The following is a 21,268-nucleotide window of genomic DNA, read 5'->3' on the forward strand; positions in this document are numbered from 1 at the left end:
ACTAATTATTTTTTTTAAGAAATGTTACATTTCCATTTAAGTATGTAAATAAAGTAGAGTAAGGAACATAACTTTAAAGGAAGATTTTTAAAGGAGATGATACCCCAAGATAGGTTGGTATCTTTCTCAGGAAATACTATTTTTTTTTATTCATTCCAGTCCTAATGTTACATACAAAGTTTGATCATATATTTCTTAATAATTCACATTTTTAGTTTTTACCTTTTCTAAAATTTTAGAATGCTTCTTGTGTTTCAGGTCACTTCCCCACAAATGCTCCTCTAGCTTTTTAAATTGTAACTATACCTTCTTAAGGAACTAATCCTGTGACTACTCAGCTTTCATATTTGCTTAAAAATGTCAAAAGTTTCAGTCATCTTCTTCTTAAGGTGCTTCTTTCATCCTTTCCATGACATAGAATCAAAAAAGAAGGGGAAGAAACACATGGGGCATTCCCTTTGCTGAGATTTCAAAAACTGCTTGTGATTACTTCAAAAGAATCTGAAAGAAGTTCTTTTCTGTTTAATTATTAACCAAGAATGAAGCATAACTTTTCCATAATTTTTCTTTTTGAATAATGGGAAATGGGAATAGCATGGCATGTTGTAGTCTATAAAGCACAGTCTCATCCCCAAATGGAAGCATCTAGCAAAGTAAAACAATACATCTCAGAATATCATTTCCTTTAGCAATACCCTAGCGATGATTCCCTACCCTTATACAAGGATCTTCTCTTGCTAACACCTACATACTATTAGAAAAAATTATAATAAATTATGTGAGGATTTGAAAACTGGTTATCTGATGGCAGCCAGGAGAGAGGAGTGTGGGTCAATCCTATCTTCCATGCCCCGATCCCCAATCACTCAGAAATATAATTGTTTTGTACCTCTGTGATCCAAAAGCAAATCAAAGCCATATTTCATTCAAAGTACTCATGGCAGAGGGATCTTGGGAAGCAATTTCCAACCCTATGATTTTAGAATCTACTAAACCTCTTGTTCTTATAATTATCTTCACATTTTCTCCATTACTTTACATAGATACCAGAATAAAGAAGCTGCAATTTTGATTACAGGATTGTTTTAATCTCATTACTTCTACATATCCACTTTTTCTCTTTAATTTCTAATTTGAAACATATTAAAATAATAAAAAAATTTCAATGATTCTAACACTAATTATTTGACAGGTCTAAGATCCTAATCTCTCAAAACATCTTACTTATTTCAATGAAGCACATACAATTCTAAGCATTAAGAAAAAACTTAATTTTAATTTATTCTGTAAATGAAGAACATTTATTTAATTTGATAACACATCTGGCTACTCAAACTGAATGTGAAAGGAAGAAATAGTATGCTGTTGAAAACCTAAAATCAAGGTTGACTACTTTATGCTGTATGGATCAACCCAATGCTTTTGTTCAAAACATATTTATTCTAAAACTATGGGATAGATACGTTCACTGGTCACACATAACTCTGATCCAGGCACTGTATTAAGTTCTTGGATATAAAGATACAGGACTCTGGCTTAAGAAGCCCACAATTAAATAAAATGCTGCATGGGTAGCACTAACAGATATAGGAATTACATGCTAGTGGAACATTATGAGTAGCAATGATTCCTTCCCTTCAAGGAAAACACTGGGAAGGGCTTCACAGGGATGATAGTTTATTAGAATGAGTAGAAATCAGAATGAGCAGATACTGAAATTTATTTTAAATGAACTCCATATTCAGCTATTAAAAACCACATTGAGGACTGTTTTCCTGGATACTGTATCTACTAGCCCCTTCAACTTAAGTAATTTGTAAGCTGAATTTATAGGAGGTTGCCCCAATGGGCAAATGTAAACCAAGGAAGTTTCTACTTTCCGCCTCAACTTTTCCATCAACACCTGCTCCCTCTTCAGCAAGAAAAGCTCTCCTTTCAGCTATATTGTATTTACATGATTGTGCTACAAAAAGAAATTGCTTTCTCAATTTATGTTTCGTAAATTTAGACTTTTGTGTATATATGTATGTGTATATTTTAAAAGTTATGCCCACTTGTATAACAGACACTCAGATACACATACAAACAAAAGTTTAGGTCTTGAAAATAAGAATAGAAGAATCTCCAACAAACACTTTTATATTATTAACCCAACTTCGGTCAGAGAATTTGCATATAATGAAAACAATGAGGTCAAGTACAAGTGGAGCACACATTATCCTTCACACTCACTAAGAGAGTGACTCGCTAAGATGGCGGCACTTCACAGTGGGAGCTATTCTGTGAAACTTCAGACTTAGACTTAGCCACTCTTTTTGTTTTCATGAATTCTTCAGCATAGCACATTATTTTATTATTTTTTAATGTGTATTTATTTTGGGGAGACAGAGAGACAGAGTGGGGCAGGGGCAGAGAGGGAGACACAGAAGCTTAAGCAGGCTCCAGGCTCAGAGCTGTCAGCACAGAGCCTGATGCGAGGCTTGAACCCAAGAAGCACGGGATCATTACCTGGGCCAAAGTCGGACACTCAACCGACTGAGCCACCCAGGAGCCCCAACATAGCACATTATTTTAAAAACAAATTCCTAGACCTATGCTAGCCTTTAGAATACACTTTTAAACTCTTAAATCTACCAGTGCTCAATCATATTCATTTGCCATGAAAATCCTTTTCTTAGCATAAGATAGAAGAGTCCAACAGTTCCTTTGGACCTACAACATATAAATTCTCTTTGGGGAAGTAAGGTGTAAGGATAAAGAAAGGAGCAAAGTTCCTTTATTCTTTGACTACAAGATCTTCACATCAAAATAGAGAAGTGGTTGATGGGTGGGGCACCTGGGTGGCTCAGTCGGTTAAGTGTCCAGCTTTACTCAGGTCATGATGTCACAGTTCGTGGGTTACAGCCTTGTGTTGGGCTCTGTGCTGACAGCTCAGAGCCTGAAGCTCACTTCACATTCTGTGTCTACCTCTCTCTCTCTGCCCTTCCCCTGCTTGTGCTCTGTCTCTCTCACTCTCAAAATTAAACATTAAAAAAAAAAGTGGTCATTGGGTTAAGCATACTCAAAATTTTAGAAAGCTGCTTGTACAGAACGACATATCAGTGCTTTCCTAGTTTATGTCAAAGTGACCCTTCCAAATAGAATTACATTTTTACTATATGCACAGAAATACACACATGTGCATTCATGCATGTGCACACACATACACATACACATGCCCCTTTACCATCCATGCTCCTGATTTGTCAAATGAGAGAGACAACCAAGAAGTGGTGACAAACAAGGAATTTCTGTACTGAGGAGAAGGAAAATAAGTTTAAGAACTGGCTGAAGAAACTCACAGAGGAGAGAACTTTCTTTAATAGATATAACATTCCCATGTCTTTAGGTTTTGTATAGGGAGATAATTAATTTTATGTGTCCATTTGATGGGCCACAGTGCCCCAGATATTTGGTCAGATGTTATTCTAAATGTTCTATAAAGGCGTTTTGGACAAGATTAACATTTAAATAAGTAGACTTCAAGTAAAGCAGATGATGTGGGTGGATCTCACCCAATAAGCTGTAAGCCTAAGTAAAACTAAAGTGTGAACTCCTTCAAACAAAAGGAAGGCTTTTAAGAAGAAGTCATCTAATTTTCTTTCATAGCTTGCTGTACACATTGTGACCTATCCACCTTTTAATCACTCCATTATCCCATCTCTCATCCATTGATTCCAAATCCTCAATAAAATCTACTATATACATAGCCTTCAGTAGGTGGTATTTTGGAAAGTAAAGAGATTACATCAGTGTCCAGCAGTGTGATATAGTATGAAAACTAAACAGTGTATACAGGTGATTACATGCAGAGAAGTGATTGGGAGTTTAGAAGCAGCAGCAATTTCTACAGAAAAGATAAGCCCAAGATTCTTCAGGGGTGTTGGAAGATGGAAAAGCTAAGTGTCCCATTACCAGTGGGACAAGGATAAGGTGATCTTTGCAAACTGGGGATTTGTAAAAATCCAAAAGTTTGACCCAGGCATTATAGTTCTCATTATGCCACGTGGGTCACTAAAGCCTACACTTAGAATGTAATAAAGCCTACACTTAGAATGCAATAGGAAAGAAAAAAGAGAGAGCAGAGAAAGGAGAAAAAAGTTAAAGAAAATAAAAAGGGAAATAATGGAGAAGAGCTATGCTTCAATCCCTATCAGTGCCTTAGTCTTGCATATTTTGGTAACTTCTCTAAAATCAAAGGCACACTATACTGCAAAAGAATTCAATCTAAAATGGAACTGGAGGATATAAAATGGAAAATCTCATACATGTGCCCTCAGGAAAACAAAACTTAAGGATTGAGACTGATTTCCCATAAACGCTTCATTTGCAGAAAACTCAACACCAGCCAAGATCTCCCCTAAATCTATTGCTCCACCTCCTCTAGATCCACCTGTGTCCTCTTCTAATCCTCTCCCTTATCTGAACTCTCCGTCTTCTCTATTGCTGAAACATACCAACTGAACCTATTAAAACTCCCCCTTTTAAAATTAGGTCTTCTGAAGATCCTGATAAATCATCAATTTCCTACATCTCATGGACCAAAGCTGAACTTAGACTATAACACAAGATTTTTCCCAAAGTAACAATGAGCATCCTCACACGTTTCCTCAAGAATTCAATATTTTAATTCAAACTTATCTATTTATCAATTAGTCTACATGCTTGTTGGAGAAGGTCAAGCCCAGCATTGGATGAAATCTGTTAACTGGGAAAGACTTGAAAAATCTTTAGAATTCCAAATAATTCAACCACCACTTCTTTTATATGACCAAGCTTGTGCCATAGCTAGAAGGATGCATCTTGCCATCCCAAGGGCTTTCCCTAAATCAGTAGACTGGAACAAAATTCAGGCATGCACCCAAAAGCCTGCCAAATCTGTTCATGATTACCATAGCAGACTCCACAGTGTTTTTAGAGAAAATTCTGGGCTCCCTATAAATGTTGAATCCAGCAGGGTAGGCTTTAAGTCAATCTTTATAAATGTTTTAAACAGAGATCTATCTCTGTTAGTCAGGAGAATCTACATAGAATGGGGAACATTGTCCACACCTGATCTGTCAATCTAGCTAATCGGTGAGCCTGCACCATAGACAATGAATCCAAAAGAAAAGCAACTAAAATTTTAAAGATTCAATTTCAACAGATGGAATATCTTAAGCAAACTCTCCCCACTGGACTCTGTCATAATTGTTAAAAACCTGGCCTTTGGAGAAATGACTGCTAGAAATAAAAAATATTTTATCTAATTATCACGATAATTAGAGTTTTCCAAGAGCTAAGGATCAGACTCATCCTAATGATGGGGCTCTAAGGAAACACAAGGTCTGTTTCCCATTCTACAGTTAAATAGACTGAGGGAAACTATTCTCCAAATTGGGGGCCAATCCCCTGAAATATTAATTGACACAGGAGCTACTCCTCAGAGCAATACATTTATTCAAATATTAGTCATGTCAAATAAACCACAGTGGTTCCTATTTCTAAATCTATACACTTTTGTTTGAGACCTTTGCAAAACGAACACCCATTTCTCAGTGAAGCAGTACCTATTCACTTACTAGGATAAGATTTCCTTAAAAAATAAGTACGCTGTTGTTTCTTTCTTCCAAAAGAGAATAACCCTCAGGGTGCCTGGGTGGTTTCAGTCATTTGAATGCCTGACTCTTGAATTCGGCTCAGGTCATGATCCCAGGTTTGTGGGATCAAGCCCCGCATATGGCCCTGCGCTGAGCATGGAACCTGCTTGGGATTCTTTCTCTCTCCCCTTCTGCCTCTTTCCCTCCTGCTCTCTGTTTCTCTAAAATAAGTAATAAAATAAATAAAATACAGAATAACCCTTGAGTTTGAATCCCCTAAATTTAAATCCCTTGAATCTACCCACCAGGAAAATCCAAACTCTTTTTCTTTCACATGTAGTTTACAAACCAGGGAAGATCAAACTTCAGATTCATTCTCATTATTAGATTTAATGTTCCCTACTCTATGGGAAAAACCTCCAAGAACATAGGCAGAATTCATTCTGCACTCACTCCCCCTGGCATTAAGATCCAAATAGATCCCATGGGGCACCTAGGTGGCTCAGTCGGTTAAGCAGCCAATTTCAGCTCAGGTCATGATCTCGCGGTCCGTGAGTTCGAGCCCTGCATCGGGCTCTGTGCTGACAGCTAAGAGCCTGGAGCCTGCTTCAGATTCTGTGTCTCCCTCTCTCTGACCCTTCCCCATTCATGCTCTGTCTCTCTCTGTCTCAAAAATAAATAAACGTTAAAAAAAAAATTTTTTTTTAAAAAAAGATCCAAATAGATCTCTTAAAACCCCTCCCCAGAATTAATCAATACCATATAGACAAAGAAGCTTTACAGGGCATAAGACCTATCATAGAAGACTATACAACATAGAGTTGTTATCCTCTGCACCAATCCTTGTAACACCCTTATTTTACCTGTAAAAAAACCCCTAATGGTTGCAGATGAAGACTGTCCAAGATCTTCAAGCAATAAAAAACATTATTATTCCTCACTATCCTGTTGTTCCTAATTCCCATACAAGCATCTATCCTTACCAAAAGTAAATTTTTCATTGTGATTGATTTATGCAGTGCATTCAGTTGATAAGACTGAAGTTGTTAATATTGATACACATTTTTGCTTTTACCTGGGAAGGACAACAATATACATGGACATCAATGGCCCAGGGTTTTACTGAAAGTTCTCACAAATTTTAAAACCTAGATGATATAAAAATTTCTGGAGGCTCCATCTCACTACAATATGGAGATGACTTTTCTCTCTGTTCACTGTCCCAAGCCTCCTCACAAGAAAATAGTATTTACCTGTTAAATTCTTAGCCCGTAAGGGATACAAGATCTCAAAAGAAAAGTTGCAATTTGTTCAAACTGAAACTGGATATTTAGTGCATTTAATCTCAAAACAAGAGTTATACCTAGATCCCAACAAGCTTCATGGCATCTTAAGATTTCCTAAACCTAAAAAAAAATGTCAATTACAGGCTTTTCTTGGGCTAGCTGAGTTATTGTCACAACTGAATTCCAGTTTTCTCCTTAATGGCACAACCCTTATATGTCTTATTAAAAAACCACTAAACCTAATCTTATTATCTGGGAAAACCAAGATAACTTGACATTTAAAACCTTGAAGGGAAGCTTAATAAATTCACATACTCTTGAACATCCAAACTATCAGCTAACTCTTTTTCTTTTTGTATATGAAAAAGAGGGAAATTTCTTTAAAGTATTTACCCCAAAACATGGGGTCTACCACCAATCTCTAGGTTATGACAGCCAACAATTATATCCCATGGACTGAGGTCATATTCCATGCCTTAAGGTTATCCCTGCTACTGCCTTTCTGGTAAAGATCACCGAAGAAATAGTTATGAGATCCTCTTTGACCATCTTTGTAACTCAAGGTATTGTTGCTCTCTTGAACTCACAACATAACTAACACCTTTCAGGAAGCCATCTTACTTCTTATGAAATTCTCTTGCTAACTGCTCCTCAGATCACTCTTATTTATTGTAACAAATTCAAACCTGCTCCCTTTCTCACTTCTTCCATGGATGAAATCTCCATGACTGACTTTGATGAATCACATATTAACCCCTCATGATGACTTTTGCCTACTTCAGCCCAATAAGCCAAATTACATGCTCTTATTCAAGCATGTATTCTTGCTAAAGCTAAAGCTACTAACATCCATACTAATAGTCAATATGCCTTTGAAATAACCCATGATTTTGGATTTTATGGAAGCAACAACGTTTTCCTACTTGCAGTAGAAACAGAATTTAAGATGGTTCTTATGTCCAAAGTTTATTAGATGCTATACTCCCATCAGCGGCTCTTAAAGCTTATTAAAGTCCCTAAGCATTCTAAGTCTGTCTGTTGAAGCCAAAGGAAACCACTCACTGATGCCTCCACAAAAAATGCTGTTCCTATGGGATCCATAGACCACACTTCTGTCATGGTCCAGAAAACTACTTCCCCTAGTGATAACCTAAGAAAATTACCCAGGCAAATACAAACAATTGGTTTCTGAAAGAGAAAAAGATAATTTGAGAGCTAAAAGCTGTTGGTATCATGAAGAAATGAAACTTTGGTTCTGACCCAATAATAAACTGGTACTGTCAGGAAATCTAAAATTTCCATTATTAACTACCATTCATAGATGAAATCACTGGTCAAGTGATAAAATAATAATGTTCATGAATCAACATTGGTGGAAAGCATCTGCAAGGCCACGAAAAGCACTTACCTTGGTCATTTCACCATGCTAAATTTAACCCAGGGAAGACTATCCATACTGCCCCTGAGGCATTTTAGTTTACCCGGTGGACCATTTGAGGTTTGGCAGATGAATTTCATACAATTGCCTCCATCTCATGGATATAAATATGTTCTAAGTAATGGTATGCATGTTTTCACATTGGACTGAAGTTTTCCTGTATAGATAAGGAACTACCTCCTCTGTAGCTAAAATCCTACTAGAAAATATTCCCCCCTCCCCCCACCCCCACCTTAAACTTCATAGTGAACAGGGAACTCACTTTACTGGTCAGATACTTAGACAAGTCTGTGGTTTCTGACCAGTTTTGTGGCACTTTTATTGTGCTTATTATCTTCAGGGATTGTCTAACATACAAATGGAATTAAGACTCAGCTAAATTAGGTGAAACCCTTCAAGTACCCTGGCCAAAAACATTACTGTCAGTTCTTCTAAATCTTAGATCTACTCCCTTCGGAATTCATAAACTTTCACCTTTTGAAATAATTACACAATGACTGATACACTTAGCCCCATTTTTTTTTGACCCACAACTAATAAAGAGGGATATACTTCAATTTTGCAAAAGCCTGTTCAAATCCATAGAAAATAGTCACCATCTGGTAGAACAATCTTTATACAAAGCACTCCCTGGAAACAGAGGCATCAAACATCACACCTTATAGTCCAGAGATTTCTTCTCATGGAAAAGACATCTCCAGTGACTCTTTTCAACATCACTGGAAAGGCCTTTACTAGGTGCTGTTAACTAACCCTTGGGAAGACAAATTTAAAGGAATAAACTCCTAGATTCATGCATCACATCTAAAGAAAGCCCCCAAACCTGAGTGAACCTATATACCAACTGGTGACCTGAAACTGAAAATTTCTAGGCCAAATTTCATGGCATCTGAAGTAGACAGCTTACTCAAAATACCTGAGCCAAGCCTATATAACTTTCCTGTTTGGTTGGTTTTTTTAATTACTCTGTGTTTAGTTAAATTAGGTAATTCAGGCCTTCAACTGTTCTTTTTCTAGTTTTACCATTGTTCTTCACTTTAGTTTTCAACACATCCTTTTATCCCCACCTTACAAAAACTTTGATTCTGCTAAACATACTGTCAGATTTGTGCCAGAGCAAATATTACTCATGATAAACTTGAATTGGTGGCCTGGTCACTATCTTGAGAAGGATGGCAAAATTTATCTGATAAACATGTAGGATTTTCCTTTGGTAACTTTGGAGCCACACATTTCCTTCCTTCCTTCTGGAAAAAGGCACCAAATATTATGGCTTTCCATTTTTGGATAAATGGTTATCCCTCAGTCAGTTCTGGAATATTACCCCAAAATTTTCTTTGTTTCAAAATCGATGATGGGAATGTCAAAACTCTAGGATATCTCCCACTTAATATTTGTAACGATACTATTTTGTATGACCCAGATGAACATGAATTCACATCCCACTGAAATACAGAAGACTGTATCAACTCATCCATTAATGTATCTCTACAATGGAACAATGAAAGCCATAACAAGACCAGGAAATGAAAAGCTTATGTGCTCCCACTCAATGGTACTCCATTAGGAATTGACCAAAAATATGGTAAATGATTTGCTTTTTCTCCAGAGATTTTCCAAACTTCCACCAAAATCCTACTTATACTAGACCAGCTCACTTGTTACTTTAGATCTATAAGTGTTTCTACTTAGAAATTTAAGGCATCACATAACCATCTCCACAATGTTAGTGAAACTGATTATCATGTGCTCTGTATAAAAGCCTGTATTTCCAATTATGAGATCTCCTCTTTCATTCCAGGGAAAAGAATCTGAGCAAAGAGACCCAACTATGTGTTACCCTTGGAAGACATTAGGTATTTCTTTTTGAGGAGAAAAAATATATATATTTTATGCTTCCTCTTAATAGGAAGGAATGTTGTGGGATCATTGTCCTCACCCTTGACACAAAAATTAGAAAAATGTTTCATTCTGCTGCTTTTATAGCTTATTTGGAGTCTGTCCTATCAACTTAAAAGGATGCTTTGGAACTGGGAATGTTATAATTTGGGTGGCTGCCTACATATAACCCTGCAGTAGACAGAAAGGGTTTGGGGCATACTTTTGATAGAGCTTTTTTCCCTTGGATTGGAATAGCAAACCTTGAAAAAGCAATTCACAATATTTCTATAGTCATGTCTACCACTTTCAATACTTCTGTCCAAGCTTCTGAATATCAACAAACCCAAATAGACAGCCTTGCAGAAGTAACCCTACAAAACCACAGAGCCCTAAACCTCCTCACTGTTCCACAAGGGGAAGCTGTACCTTACTTGGGGAAGAATGCTGTTTTTATGTCAATAAGTCAGGGAAAGTAACATAAGAACTAAAAATAATGAAGGACAACATCAAGATGCTAGCAGAAGGTGGCCAAACTCCCAGAACTTAGGACACTGTTGATCTATTTAACATAGGCAAGTGGGGAAACTGGTTGAGAGGTGTATTTCAATCAGTAGGTGTCATTGAGCTTCTGGTCCTCAGTTTAACCTTTTTAACTAAATTTCTACTGTTTTGCATTAGTAAACAAATGCCTTCTTCCCGAGTGTATGTACAAATAAAATTATTGTCCTGCCAAGGGCTTTTCCTGAAACTCAACTGATCATGGAAACTAAATGGTCCATCTTAGAGGGACATAGATGAGATTCTTCATTTTCAGCCCTCGTGTCGCCCAAATGAGGTCAGTGAAATTCCATATCATTTCCTTCCCCTCCTGGGACAAGACTCTTGAGGATGGCCTTCCTCAGCTTCATGGAAAAAGACACCTGATGGTCCTCCTCAGCTTCATAGAACATACAAAAAAAATCCACATATAAAGAATTATACCTTTGACAAAATAATAATGAACAACATCTGAATACCATAATTGATCAGCAATGCTTTGTGCGAAGGATCTTCAGAGAAGGGAGAAAACATGAAAGGATTTCAATGTAAAATGGGACCAGAGGATATAAAATGTAAAATCTCACATATGTCCCCTCAGGAAAACAAAATTTAAGGACTGGGAAACTAATTTCCTATAAATGCCTGTTTATAGAAAACTGATAGTATTGGAATTTTCTTAAATAATATGGAGATGGTCAAGGAGTTGCTTCATATCAACCCAGGAAATTTTTGCTTATGGTTTTTAGAGACATGAACAAGAAATGATCCAGATTGGGCTGATCTCACAAAGTAAGCTAAATTGATCTTTGTTTGTATGACTGGGCTGGTTTTGTCTGCTTGCAGAATTTTCAAAGCTGGCCACGATTTTTTTTTTCTTTTAACAGACCTAACTAAACTCTCCCCTCTTTACATTCCTTTTTATATTCCCATAAATATAGCCTGCCCCAGACCTTAACAGACTCATCTGTAGCTTGATACAGTTTTCATGGCCTGAATTGCAATTCCCCTGCTATTCCTGAATAAGCTCATAATTTTGACAATTTTGAACTTGCCTTAGTTTACCTCTTTATTTAGGCTGCCAACATCATCTGACATTATTTTTTTTTCTTAATTTTTTTTTAACGTTTATTTATTTTGAGACAGAGAGAGACAGAGCATGAACGGGGGAGGGGCAGAGAGAGAGGGAGACACAGAACTGGAAGCAGGCTCCAGGCTCTGAGCCATCAGCCCAGAGCCCGACGCGGGGCTTGAACTCACAGAACGTGAGATCGTGACCTGAGCTGAAGTTGGACGCTCAACTGACTGAGCCACCCAGGCGCCCTATCTGACATTATTTTTAAGATCCATCCCTATCTGACTCCAAAATGTCTTTTCAGCCACATCTCCCACTAAGTCTATGTGTTATAACTCAGGCCACTGGCTGGTGACCACTGGTTGAGCAGAGACGGGACCCAATTTGAACTGGGAAGGCCCTCACTTCTTAGGGAAGGAGTAAAGCACGGAAAAGAGCTTTGGCAGAGGGCTTGTGGCTCCAAAGATGTTGGCTAGTCAAGTCAGGCAGCTATCTTCTCTCTCCTCAGCTTGGTCTTGGTTGAAAAGGGGGTAAGTAGAGTGCAGAAATCTTCCTTCTATCCAACTAAGAGGATCTTAATATAATCTTGAGAATAAAATCCAAAGATGTGCATTATTACACATTTTAATTATGCTCTGCCTTTCACTGAATTGAAAAACCAAGAAAGTTCCTTCTATGTTCTCTGTGGTTCCTCTTCATTGGCACATTGAAGACTTATATCTACTGGCCTGAAGAAGAGATTGTTATAGGTTTAAAAGGAAATGTGTAGAGGGGAGATACATTTGTCACACTGAAGAAACTCATCCTGCTCCTACCATAATGGAGAATTGCAATGATTTAGTCACTGGGATGAAACTTCCCTTTATTAGCTAGGAAAAGTTTAATGAGCAAAAGAAAGAAACAATGCAGTTTGGTCCCTGACCAGACTTAGAGCTTTTCTCTCACCACTCTTTCTTTTTTCACTAGGCTACAAACACATGAGATTTCAATGCACCAAGCTTGTTCTCACCTCAGGTCTTTACATCTTGCTTATCTACCTCCTTGAAATGCTTGGATCTTAACACAGTGATTCCTTTTCAATATTTAGTCTCTGCTCTATTGTCCCCATCCCTAAAGGCTTTTCCTGACTGCTCCAAAAATAGTATCCAATATACCCCAAAACATACCCAATCACTTTCTATTCTCTACCTAGCACTTGTCATTTTATGACATCCATCCATTTCTTTCTCTTTCTTTTCTTTCTTTCTTTTCCTTTTCTTTCTTTCTTTCTTTCTTTCTTTCTTTCTTTCTTTCTTTCTTTCTCTTTCTTTCTTTCCTTCCTTCCTTCCTTCCATCATCTATTTATCTATCTAATCATCTAATAATTATCTTTTTTTAACCTTTATAAAATATCCCCAATAGGATCTAAATTCCATAAAAGCAAGTGCTTTTCCTGTCGGTTCCCTGCTCTATCATTAGCATGTAGAACAGTGTATCCTACACATAGTAGGTGGTCATGGATGAAAACTAGTACTTAAAGGGATTTTGGGAGAGTGTTCATCTACTATCCTTTGTTTCAATATGTGCATTAACAACAAATGATTCTTATCTATTCCTCAAAATGAGACCAGTGAGACCTCTAGCTAAGATATTTTTGTTCACTAATAAGATTCTGCCTAGAATGTAATAAATTTATATATAATTTTTTAAAAATTGCAACCATTCAGGCTTTTTCACTAAATGTGATCAACCCTTCCCCAAATTAATACATTATTAAGATTTTAGTAACATAATGATTTACCAAATATCTCAAAATGCTTTTTCCTTCGTTAAATAAAATCTAAAGGAAGTGACTAATTAGTCAATTTGAATGATTTCCAAATAACACCACCAGCCTGTGTTTGTCTATACTACCAAGGTGAATTATTCATTAGCATTTATGAGAAGTGCCTGAAGAACACTAGCAGTGGGAGTAAAACAACCTGGAATGGTTTTTAAATGACCTTCCAAGCAACTTGGATTAACACTGGCATTATTCTCCCTGTACAAATCGAGTTAAAATTTTCCATGTGTCAGGTCTCAGAAGAAGGCAGTGAAGGAGTACTGTCTTAGAGAGGAAATGACCTTCTGCACCTCCTACAATTAGATTTTGCTTCTTTCTCTGTCTGTAGTGTCCGTGCGTCTCTGTGTGTCTGTGGGAAGAGAGAGGAGGACAGAGAAGTAGAGACAGAAGCAGAGAAGAGAAAGGAGAGTCAGAGAAAGATGAGAGGAAGGGGGAAGAAGACTGGGATGAGGGACAAAGAAATAGGAACAAACAAAAGGAGAGATGGGGCATGATGGAAAAAAAGAAAAAAAAATCCATGAAATACAAGAAATAAAATGGAGCCAGCAGGGAGGGGGAGGAAGGGAGGAAACCGGCGATAGAAAGGACAGATTCAGAGGCAGGCTTTCCCTTGAGTTGGCACACCAGGTTTCCAGGCTCCCAGGAGTTCTCCCAGGTGTGCAGGGTCACCTGACTTAATACTGATTAAAAGTGTAAATTGCAACAGAAAAAGAGAAAAAGGAATTGTCTTGTTGCTTCTTTCCTGTGAGGTCACACTCCCTGGTTGTAGCTGAGCCTGCTGCTAGGCACACCCCTCTTGTTTAATAAAATTGTATTAACTTTATCCCTGCCCTTGATTTGTGGCTTTCTCACGTTGTGAGGAATAAATAATAAATGATTGTAAAGCACTTGTACATATGAAATGCCGCATAAATGCTTAATAATAATCAGCTTAGGCCAGGAAGCCAGGGGGGTTGAATAGAAATCATTGCACGCGGCCATTCTTGTTTATGTGGCTAAAATTGTCCTGTGTGCTGTCTCCACGTAAAATCATCCTGCAGATTTAATTTTCACCCATTCAAGAATCCACTTCTCTGCAAACTCAACAACCTTTGTTCCCCCATGCCTAGAGTAATGTCATTTACAATTGTACAATATAACTGCAACAACCCATCTTTGCCTGTTCATTTCAGCCTGGTTTTTGTGGCATCCCCTCTCTCCTTGTTAGCCCTTCCAAATCCCCACAAGTGCTGTTTTGAGTCATCATTTCTTATCCCTTGGAGATGCCTGTTCCACTCTGGCTATCTTTGGAAAAATATCTGTTTCTCAGACTGGGATTTCACTGCACTTGCTTTTGGGGAATCCAATGTAGTCAAGTTGGTGGTTCTTTGCTACTCTTCACACATGCATTCATTTAATCATTTGCTCACTCACCACTTACTGATGGAGTGTTGTGCTCAGCACTGGGGATACAGTGGAAACCAAGACAGAGAGAGTGTGCATTGTGTAAGGAAATCAAGCTGGGTAATTCTGGCATAGTTTGGAAGATGCTACGATCAGAGTAATCACGGGGTAAAGGGAAGTCAGTGTGAAGGCAGCATGAAGCAGGAAATTCTGGTAGGGTCTGAGATTATTTTCTTTCCTTTTATTTTCAAATGTCTTCAAAAGCCTTTCTGTTTGCTATTTAACATGTGGAAACTCCCTTGGTTTGACCTGGTTGTGGATAGGAAGGAGTGGTTCAGATCCAGGGAAAAAGCCCAGACCGGCCTCTCCTAGTCATTTGGAAGGAGAAAGGGCATTCTCCATCATCTCGGTTTGTTTCAGCCTCTTTTCTTTCTTCTTTTTTAAGTTTACTTATTTATTTTGAGAGAGAGAGAGAGAGAGAGCGAGCAAGCATGAAATGGGAAGGGGCAGAGAAAGAGGGAGAGACAGAGAATCCCAAGCAGGCTCCATACTGTCAGCACAGAGCCCAAAGCAGGGCTCAAACCCATGTATCATGAGATCATAACCTGAGCCAAAACCAAGAGTTGGATGCTTAACTAACTGAGCCATGCAGGCACCCACACCCCTGCTTCAATTTCTGATAGGTGGGACCCAACTTCTGGGAGTTGCCAAGAATGATCCTTTGCTGATATAACCGTCTATTTTCAACCTGGAGTCTGTATTTTCAAAAGAAGATAATGTCTGAATTTGTATTAGTACATTTAATGACCAAAAAAAGTACATGCTTACTACAGAAAATAAAATGAAAATAAAGATAAGCAAAAATAAATTAACTGCAATCAGAGCACTCATCGGGAGCCATTTTTATCATTTAGTGCATATCCTACCAGACTTCCTCCATGTTTATATTACATAAAAATGTGCCTTAAGGTACATATTCCTCAATTCCGAAGTATTACATTTCTCTTCAATGCGTATTATACTATACTCCGTATACATTCATATTGGTTTATTGCCTTTTTTACACAAAATATCAAAAACATAGTTTCATATCAAAATGTATTTAATCGTGATTTCTAATGACTCCTTCATATTCCATTATGCATGTTTATTTTAAAGTTTGAGATATATGCATTGCTGCAGTTGGAATTACTGGGTAGACGTATGCCTGTATTAAAGTTTTTGTTACCTCGCCAGAACGCACTCCACAGAGACTGAACTGGTTCATGCTCTTATCTCCCGTATATCAGACCCCTGTCCACACCACTTATCCTCCCTTATCCCCCCATACACCCCTTTGCCAAAATGAAGTACTCTCAAGGAAGATATGTTTGAAACTCCACAATTTTAATTTTTCCTCTACTTTCCCATCCGTTCCCTTGTGGCATGAGAATTAGTGGGCCTTGGGTTTTCAAACAGGTGGAGAAGGCTGCAGGGTGTATAATTGCTTTTGGTGAAACCATCAACGTCCACGTTTAGTTCTTCCTGCTCCACTTCCTCCAATTCAATTAGGCTGTTCTTACCAGGGGGAGAGTTTTCAAAGCATCAGATGAAGTGTTACCTCATGATTAATAATTCATGACAAGAAATGAAGATTGGGAAAGGTAATAATGCCCTCCAAGCTGTTTTTCTCCACCACTCCCTTGTTCTCATTCACATAAAATGCTGTGTCTCAATCGTTAAAGCAAACATACAAAGTTTCACTGCCCCATAAACCAAAGATCCAAAGCAGGAATTCATAAGCTTTTTGAAGTCCTAAGCCCCTTCGAGGATCTTGTGAAAGCTACAGACTCTCCTAAAGGAAAAAAACAAAAATGAGCATGATAGCATGCACAGATATTGTGCTTCTAATTCCCTTGAGTCAGGCACCACTGGAAGATCATCCAAGGACTCCCTAGGTTATAATCTCTGGACAAACAAAAAGATTTAAAAAATGAAGAACCAGGACGAGCCCAAAAGGAATCAAAGTAGAACAGGAAGTTTCATATGCATTGCCTCAACTTTCTGTGCCCACATTTGCAATGCAACAAAGAAATTCCTTCAAGCGTGATTTATTCAGTTTTTAGGTATTTTGTGAGGGGACCAGTGAGTTAGCAGACAATTAGTAGAGTGGATTTTGGCAAATGTGTAGATTACAGGGCGAATCAAATAGGGGTGAGGGTGAGGGCATGGTTAATGTTGAGATCTATTTGCAAGACTACTATAGAGTCTGCAGACTTTTTTCTCGCCAAGTGCTATCAGCCATAACATGTCCAAGGCAGTGGGTCACACCCACTGCTTCATGCTCTGCTACTTGGCATTCCTCTAAGTTCTTCCTCAATTGTCATATCTCCACAGGCCATAACAAGGGACAACAGTCAGCGGCAATTCAATTTCGACCTCCATCTGCTGGCAATAACAACATAAGGGGGAAATTAATGTACACTCACACACTTGTCATTATAATAGCCCAAATTTGTTTTTATAGTATGACTTTCTTCCAAGGAAGTCAAAAAACAATTTGTATTTGAATTCCCAAATAGCAACTCACCTGGTAGGTAGATAGCTAAAATAATCATCCCCATTTTTGAAGGCACAGAGATGCTAAAAATTTGTCAAAGGCCACCTAGCACTTCCATGTTGAGGTATGGTTATCAGAAAAGCTCTCTGGAAGCCATTTTGGTGTATCTTAAAATCTGATATCTGATGTGCAAGCTAGAGAGATTACATAAACATACAGCAAAATATCTGTGTTCTACTAGCTAACATAGTATTTCTTCACCAAATTTTCTCCCTCTAATTTGTTCTCATTCCCTAAACCTAAGACCTATAATTTTCTATTTACCAATTCTGTGATTTTGGAAAAGTTACTTAATCTCCCTCTTCTTCCACTTTTCCCTCTGTGAAATGGAAATAATAATAGAAGGCAACTCATAGATTTGTTATGAGAATTACATGAAAAAAGAAGATTCCTCAATATATACAGGGCATCCATAAAATCTGGAAATATAAATACCATAATTTTATATTTTTTACAGATTGATGAAAGCTGAATGTGTTGAGCTGATACTGCTAAGCAGATGAAGGGCTGATCCTGACAATAAATAGCAGAGCCTTTTAATGCATATTACTTTGAAAGAGCTGCCATTTCTCATAGCACACTTAGAAAGGTGGTTTAAACATTCAAAGATATAGTCAGTCTGTTGTACAAACTCTTTTGTCGACTCTGATCCATTTCCAAGAAGGTGAAGGAAGCAGTCATAGCCAAGGTTGTAGCCAGTACAAACTGGCCAACTTGCCAAACACCCAAGGGATAGGAGGTGCCTTGTAGAACCGTTCAAAAGATTTCCAAAGTACCTGCCCTTTAACCATACAAGTTGTAAGTTCTTCAGAGCTTATCTGAGGGTGATACCCAGCACGATGAGAGACAATATGCTGAGTATATCAGAAAGCCCACTGAACAAATCATATATTGTAATATCAATAGCTACTTATTATGCCCATCTGCCTGTGTTTCCAAGTTTTTGGTCACCTATAGTAAGTGATTATTAAATGTTTATTATTACTATTTATGGTCTAAGAGGAAAAACTTTTTAAAGATATTTCACAATCCACTATGTTATCATTTTTTATATAATCACATTTTGGCACCAGAAGTAAGGGTAGAGGAATCACTAGCTAGAACTAATGATTCTCTTCCATTTGTGGTTCCCTAGTGCTCTCTTTTGTTATTAGCTTACTAACATGCCTCAATTTTTTAAGAAAATACAAGCAGTCTTTCCACGTCGATAGTGCTTTCACAACCACAGCGAATGTTCCTAAAACCCACCAAACTTTCTGCAAGAAGTATGGCAAGCTCCAACCCCACAAAATTACCCAGTAAAAGAAAGGCAAAGATTCTCTTTATGCCCAGGGAAAGCGGTGTTATGACAGGAAGCAGAGTGGCTATGGTAGGCAAACTAAGCTGAATTTCCAGAGAAAGGCTAAAACTATAAAGAAGATTGTGCTGAGGCTTGAATGTGTTGAGCCCAACCGCAGATCTAAGAGAATGCTGGCTATTAAGGGATGCAAACATTTTGAACTGGGAGGAGATAAGAAGAGAAAGAGCCAAGTGATCCAGTTCTAAGCCTCATATTTTGTTACATTATGAAGACAATATAATCTTGCAGTTATGTTCACTTCAGAAAAGAAAAGAAAAGAAAAGAAAAGAGAAAATACAAGCAGTGAAATTAGCCTGCATGTGTTTCCTGGTCATTCTTCCATAAAATTTACATATTCTTTTCTCTACTTCCTATGTCAGAGTCCTTCTCATAAAGAGATATTAGTACTAAAGCTGAGTTTGATTCATGAAAATATTGTATTCAGAAACCAAAAATAGTTATACAAAAAAGAACAATATCTTTGTATACACACTATAATAACAGCAATTTATTTCTGATCACTTGTGTTATGCTCTCTGGAGGAGGTTTAATGGCAGATTTCTGATGGGCAATTCCATAAAAGAAATTATGAGCATATTATATATGGAGAAATTTTGAAAAACCTATCTTTGCTATGCTCACCACCAATAAAGATATAAAGAACTTCCCAAACAGGAGATATACATGTATTACATAATTTAAATATTATGTAGTATGCCGTCATATCAAATGGATCTGTTTCATCAGGTACCTTGGACCGATCTTAATTCTCTAGTTTAGGGTGCTTAGTGTGATATAGACTGGTCAAATGGGGAAATCCAAGAAATGTCTGTTGTTAAAATGCTGGTGAACCTCAATGTTAACAGGTGTGATCAAGTGTAAAGAAGCAAGTGTCACAAGAACATCAACAGTGTCATAGAGCAAAGGCTTCCTATAGGATCCTTCAAAGGGAAGCCAAGTTTTAGAAAACTGAAATACTTTATTAGACTGCCATTTGTCAAGTACATCTGAATTTCTGTCTGCCACCTGTCAGAAACTGAAGATCAGAGACTGGAGCAAGAACAGATATGTATAATCACTGAAATCATGTACTCCCTATGAATATGAGACTTAAGAGGAATCAGAGAGCATGGACATCAAAGAATGGCCAAAATGCAGGCATGAGGACCAGGAGCTTTTAAAATAGATTAGAAACCAGTTGAATAACACCAAATAATGTTATAAATGGATCAAATCAGTCAGGAAGGAGTGTTCTAGTAACCATCCACAGATAGCATTCTTAGCCCCAAATGGTTTATAATTTTATTAACAACTTGATTAAAGAAATAGAAGGTAGATATTTTTAATTTAAAATAGCACAAAACTAAGAGGAAGAGATATGTTTGAAGACAGGAGTTCAATATGGAGAAATGATGGGCTGAAGTTTTGATCTAAAAAAAGAAGAGTAGAAAGATTTACAGTATTAGATTTCCAGCTTGAAAGGGAAGGCAAATTAAAATGAATATAATTTATGAAAGTTAAAAAAGGAATTATTCACAAAAGTATTAATAGGGATTAAAGAAACTAAAAAGTATTATTAAATACCCCCAAAACAGTAAGTGCTCAAATAGTCCCTCTACAACTTAAAGGTGTTAAGAGAGGGGCTGATTATGAAACCACTGATACACAAAGAATGCATGAAGAGAGCCATCTAAATGAGAGGAGCTTGGAGGGAAGAAACAAGGGAAGTAACACCTGACTTCACTTTTCTTCCTCCCTTCTAACAGTCTCCTAGTAGTGTTTCCCACCTACCAAACTCAACTGAAAATCAGAGAACAAGTAACTCATTGGTGTTATAATGCCTAAGGTAGAATTCAGATAGCTGTACGTATTCACAAATATGGCTAATGATTTGGATGCATCCCAAGAACTACTAACATCCAGTGAAAACTACTTCAAAAATCAGAAAACTTTTTATGTTAAGGGATATTAAACATTTTAGGCTTTCTGGGACATACAGTCTGTTACAACTACTTAACTTTGTCTTTGTAGCAGTAAAGCAGCTTAAGCAAATGGGTTTGGCTAGACTTGTCCCCCAACAGGCTGGATTTGGCCAACACACTATAGTTTGCTGATTCCTGATCTACTCTGTGAGAGCCAATAATCCATGGAGTATTATGCTCTTTAAAGCTCTTGCTTTAAAAAAGATATAATTGCTGGATACCTTTCAATGTTTGAAGGTTTAAACATATACTCCTTATAAAATTTAAACTAAAAGCTTTTAAAATATACTGATAGTTACACTTATTAT

The 21,268-nt window shown here is 37.5% G+C and overlaps 1 pseudogene; it reads left to right on the forward strand.

The window, feature by feature from the left end:
• Positions 1–2,252: 2,252 nt before the first annotated feature.
• Positions 2,253–19,184, forward strand: LOC102965478 (annotated as a pseudogene).
• Positions 19,185–21,268: the final 2,084 nt, after the last annotated feature.

The sequence above is a fragment of the Panthera tigris genome, chromosome C1 (assembly GCF_018350195.1).
Source record: "Panthera tigris isolate Pti1 chromosome C1, P.tigris_Pti1_mat1.1, whole genome shotgun sequence".
Lineage (NCBI taxonomy): Eukaryota > Metazoa > Chordata > Mammalia > Carnivora > Felidae > Panthera > Panthera tigris.